Raw genomic sequence first — 6023 nt, forward strand, 5'->3', positions numbered from 1 at the left:
AATCCAAGTGGTGAAGTCTAAACAGTTGAAGGTCATGTCTAGCCAAAGACGTTAAAGAAAGGCGCTGCTTGGGAGGCAACCCAAGGATTACAATATTAGTAGTGATCGTTCTTCATTACTCTGCAATTTTTCAGTTTCCTTTTAATGTTTTGATTGTTTTTGTGGTGTTGGACAGAAGAATAGGGGTTCCAAGGCGTGCCCACGCCTTGGAAAGGTTGCGACAGGTGCCCTGGGCGAATTGGAGACTAGCGGTTCCAAGGCGTGCCCACGCCTTCCAACCCCTCCGATAGCGAAAGTCAAAAAAAAAAAAAAAATGTTTGACCAAGACCCTACTCCTTCCACTTTCCCTTCTTCTTTGACTGGTCTGGGTCTCTTTCCTCCAAATTTCTTTTGGCTACGCTGCACTTCTTCTCCCTGTTCTGGTCAGTCCGCCGCCGCCGCCGCCGTCCGCAGTCCGCCATAGCCGCTGCCGTCCGCAAGGCCTCGTCCGGCGTAGCAGATCCACAGCGCCTCGTCGGCAGCGCACGCCTCCTGCGCAAGCACCAGTACACCTGCGCCCAAGCCAGAGAGGCACGCTACCTGCGCGCCTCCTTCTCCCTCTCACCGCAGAAGCCCGCATGCGCTGCCGCCCGCGATAGCCCGCGCCCAGCGACCGTGCAGAGCCTGCTCGCGCCAGAACTCCTGCCGCGCGCGACGCTTGCCCCACTCAGCGCGCGACCTCAGCGCGCTACCACCAAATCTGCGCGCAGCCACCTTCCCACGCCACAACCTCAGCTTCCGCGCGGGTTTTCTCCCCTGTGCAACTCAGCGCAAGACAGCCTCTGCGCGTCAGCACCTCCATCGCGCACGAAGCAGCAGCCGCGCGCCGCCTCAGCACCGCGAACGTTGGGTTGACATAATTGCTTGTTTTTTGGGGGACCATTTAATTGTTGTCTGCAAGTGTGAGTCCACGTATCTGCCTGGGATTGATTATATACTTGAGACATCTGTGGGCTCAGGTAAATTTATTATTTGTTACACGTGGTCGGTAGGTCGCTGATTGTTGCCTTTTCTTGACTGATATCTTGATTCGAGGGGAGTTAATTCGGTCTTCTTTATTGTTGTCGGCTAATTAACAGCAGTGGGGCATTGGTTGGTGTTTGTTGACCGGTTGTTGTTTGGTGGGGAAATTGTGTTCCCCCTTTGCTATTGGACTGTTGATTATTGAATATTATTTGTTACCTGTGGTCCCGTGTCTTCTTTTGGGTAATTGGTTGGCTGTCTCCTGGGTGATTTACATTTCATTTCTGGGCATCCGAATGCCTCCAAAAAAGGCGACAACTGCTGGGCCATCTGGGTCCCAGCCTCGCAAGAGGCGAGCCCCGATTCAACCCACTATTCGATCTCGTTTGGGCCTGAATAAGAGCACTATGTCTCCTGGGGGAGGGGGGAGACGGTCACTAATCTTACACCGGCACAAGTGGAGCGGTTTAATAACTTGGCACACCGTCCTTTTACTCCTTGTAAGTGCTTCCATGCCCCAACCTTGGACCATTTGCGAATTGCACGGGAAGTTGAACAGTTATTCTCGGCCATAGGTTGGTAAAAATATCTAATCATTAACTACCCTACGTTTGAGGAGCTGTGTTGTGAATTCTTCTCCACATTCGAGTTCAACAGAAATGAATTCATCACTTTGGATGAGCCGGAGGTCATTAATTTCAGATTGGGAGGTACTCAATCTGGTATGTCCATTAATGAGTTTAATCTGACTTTGGGGTTTGTTAGTGAGGACACCATTGCCTCCGGAGCATATATAAATAGCACGTGTGACTACACCAGACCGTTCTCTACTGACTACATTGACATTTGGAGGGAGTGGTCCACGGATCGTCAGATCTATAATCCGAGTCAGTCGAAGGCTTCCCATTTGAAGGATCCGGTCTTGAAGGTTGTCAACAGGTTCTTAGCTCACAATTTCTCGGGGCGAAAGGATACCTCCGGCACGCTTACCAAAGTGAAATTTTATTTTCTTTGGTGCATGCGCAACAGGGTTCAGGTTAACTTTGGATGTTGGGTGGCCACCCAGATAGAAACGGTCATGCAAAAGCATAATAAGCCGGTGATTCTTGGTTCACTCATTACTCACTTGGCCATTCGAGTGGGAGTGCTTGATCTGGACAAGGGGCACAATTACGCTCTAGCTCGAAAAATTGAACCCTTGGATTTGCGTAGCTTGGAGCGAATGGGGGTAATTTTCAAAGTTGGCGATATCTATCAGTTTACACCTCCTGGCGAGGGCGGGGCACAGCCCCGGGTTCCTCCGACTGCCCCATCCACTGAGCCTCCACCGCGCCCGTCCTCCTCTCATGCTCCCCCTGACTGGGAGCCCCAATTTCACTCTCTCCAGGAGTCTATCCATGCACTAGAAGGGCGAGTTCAGGGAATAGAGGGTCGGCTTCAAGCACTACAAGTCTTCGCCCGTATTCAGACAGAGAATCAAGCGGCTTTCTATGCTCATATTGGCTTCCAGCCGCCGCATCCGCCGCCTCCTTAGGCTCCAGCCGCACCTTTTCAGTAGTCAGGGAAGTTTTCGCTCCCTCTGCCCTTGCAAATTATTTTTTTTGGGTTACATTGAGGACAATGTAGGTTTTAGGTGTGGGGGGATTAAAGTGGCTTCCATTAGTTCTTTTTCATTAGTTCTTTTTTGCTTTGTTACTAAAAAAAAAAAAAAAAAAAGAGAAAAAAGGGGAAATGAAAAACGTTGTAGTTAGTCGGTTTTTTGGTTTATTTCTATGCTTTTTAGTGCTGGGGCATGTTGCTGTGATGAATGACACAATCAAAGTGAGTGGTTATGTGGTCAAATATGCGAGCCATGCATTTTGTTTCCCTTGGTAATGTCGTTGAATGTTGAATATGCTGGAATTGACCCATTCTTGTAGCTTTTGGGGAGCTTTTGAGCCTTGCTTGAGCATATTATTCTTGTTTGCTCTATTTTGTTTGATTGAGTGGGTGTCGCACATGGTATGAACATTCTAGAACTTGCTATTTTGTACATGTCAAGACCGCATTTTGTTGAATTGGATGCAGTTGAAATGATAAGGGCATTTAGGATTTAACCCTCTTCAGCTATCTAAAAAATCAAGCCCTCATCTTATCTCCCAATAGTGAACCAATTTGAGCTTTTGTCCTTCGTTTCTGGTTGATATCCGTGTTTGTTAACTCAAGACCTCTTTAAACTTTCTTGTTTATCCCTATGTTGTCAAGGGATGCCTGAATTCCATCATTTGTGCAAAGCAAACAAAATTGGGGTTGCAAGTGCTGTTAGATTAGGAGCTATATGATGCTATCCTTGTATAAAGGAGGGGAAATTGGAAAAAGGCCACTGACCAGAGGACTTTGGCTTACAGGGCGTGCCCACGCCTTACAGGACTTTCTCCTTAAAAAAAAAAAAATTCCTGAAGAGACCTCGTGACCAGAGGACTATGGGCTACAAGGCGTGCCCACGCCTTGCGAGCAATATTCAAAAAAAAAAAAAAAAAAAGAGAGAGAAAGAAAAAAATTTTGGGGCACTTGTACAGGGTGTACAGCAAATGGAAACTGCCTTGTTAGTGAAACTCCTCCGGTAAAGCACTGTGGTTATTGGTGAGTTTCGGACATTCTCTTGACACTTTACCCCCTATCCATACCCTCTTAACCCGCCTTTCACCTGAACCCCATTACAACCCTATTAAAATCCCTTTGATTTATGTGTTTAGTTCACTTTTAAGGGGTGGAGATGTGATAAATGTGCAAGCCTATGGTAATGGCATTCCGTGATGTTGAATTGAGCGTTCCTAGTATTCATATATATTCTTTGAATTACAACATGTCCGGTGTATTCTACCTTTGGTGATATTGTCAGGGACCCTAGATGCTTGTGTTAGTATAGACTACTACATGACCTCTGCTCTCTTGGTTGTACTTCTGAGCTCCGAAATGCTTGAGGGCAAGCATTGTCTAGGTGTGGGGGGATTTGATAGAACGGTTATTTGGCGTATTTTGCACTGTTATTTTATCCTAATTTTGGCTATTCACGGTGCTAAGAATTGGAATTTCACTCATATTCGATATTTGTGTGAATTGTAGGTGGTAGGCATGAAAAATGATCTCGCGGGGTAAATTTCCAGAAGACTTTTCGTCTCAGGGCGTGGCCACGCCTTAGAAGGTGGACGAAACCGAAAGCCGGACTGCGGTCCACGTGAACCGCGAGAAGCATGGGATAAAAACTCCAAAAGGCTAGCTTTTGTTGGAGGGAATTGGGCCAGACGTCTGGAGAGCTCCTGCGGCGGCTATAAAAAAAGGAAAAAGCGAGATTCAAGACATCACTACTTTTAACTTTAGTTTCTTTTTCTACTTTTTGGTCAGACGCCGTCTTTTGCTTTTTCTTCGTTTTTCCTACTTCGGCAGCAATTACATTAGAAATTAGGAGGACATTTAGCTTTCGTCTTGTCTCTTTTCTGTCAGACGTTTTTGGGCTTTTCTTTTCTCTCTAGCCGCACTTAGGGAAAAAGATTCCCCTTGTGCGCGCGGCTCCATTGTGGACGCAAAATAAGAAGAAACTGTTCCTTCATTGTTTCACCCTTCCAACTCTCCGACAATTAATTGAATGAACTCGATTAAATCACGCGGGATTGACATGATGAGGAGCGGTTAACTTTCTCCTCTACCCAAAGGTTGACGCGAAGGCGCAGTCCATAATATCTGTGAGATCTAATCGAATCTTCATTATTTCTCTCAATTTATTGCTATTCATGCGTTTCCTGAATTAATTGTTCATGGGTATTTCATTAATTGAATATTAACGGCCGGGTATTTGATTTAATTTAATAGCCTACTGCCACGTTAATTGAATAGAATCCGTAATTGTTCATTTAGTTAATACCTCGTGGCAACCACCATAATTGGTTTTATGATGGGGAAACGCAAGATCTAGCTTAAATAAACCCTCTTAGCGTGTTTATTGGTTAGGGTTGGGTTCTTCTAGTTTTAATGCAATTGGGTAATTAAATTCCTACGGTCGTACCTAGGGTTGTTATCTGATTAGGGAAGCAGTCAATGGTCGTATCTTGACTGTCGGAAAGGTAAGGAAGAACTGATTTTCAGAGCTTATTGATAACTATAACCAACCTAGTGATGAATTGATGAAATATCTTTGCATCGATGATCATTTAATTGGACCGTGCCTGAGCAGTTAATCCTTTGGGTAGAATTTTATTAATTGCTATTTTTAGTGAATTGTGCTTTGTGAGTTAGTTTTGAATTTTGTTTGTTTTATTTTTATTTTTATTTTTATTTGCCTCCCATTGAAAATCCCCCAATTTCGTTCTGCTAATTTGGAAAGAAATAATTTCCTACCCGCTCCCTGTGGAATCGACCTTACTTGCCATTGTATGCAAAATTAATATTTTTATAGACAAATCTGGTATATCGGATCAAGCAAACTTTTCGGGAACAGGGTGAATCAAGTAACCCATTGCACACCTAGGGTCCCTGCTCCAGTACTTGGATTTGTTCCATAATTATTTAATTGAGGTGGTAATTAAAACTTTTTAGTAATTATTATTGCACAGGTTCGGTACCTGTCACAGGGTAAAGCTTTGCATTAGGTTTTACTGTAAGAGAATTCCAAAAACAAAAAGTACTCTCAGACGGTGACGAATGTTGAACTACAGGACATCTTTTTTCTCTACTTTTTTCTCCCTTAATGGATGAAAATGACTGCTGAACCCATGAGATGATGAATTATTGTAACAGGAGGAGAACCGTTCTTGTCAGCTCAATTATCTTTGACTACTTGGAAGTGAGCTTTATTGTGACAATTGGTACAAGGAGACTGACATGGGACTTAGTATAATAGTAATAGATAATGAAGTAATCTCTTGTATATATATTAGAACTTAAAAATGGAATAAATGTAAAAGAAGAATTATTATTTCAAGTTTTGTTTAAAAATTATTCGATGTTTGCTAATAAGTTTTCGAGCCAAAAAAAAAATCAGTGTA

Source organism: Coffea arabica, chromosome 10e (genome assembly GCF_036785885.1).
Source record: "Coffea arabica cultivar ET-39 chromosome 10e, Coffea Arabica ET-39 HiFi, whole genome shotgun sequence".
In the NCBI taxonomy this organism is placed as follows: domain Eukaryota; kingdom Viridiplantae; phylum Streptophyta; class Magnoliopsida; order Gentianales; family Rubiaceae; genus Coffea; species Coffea arabica.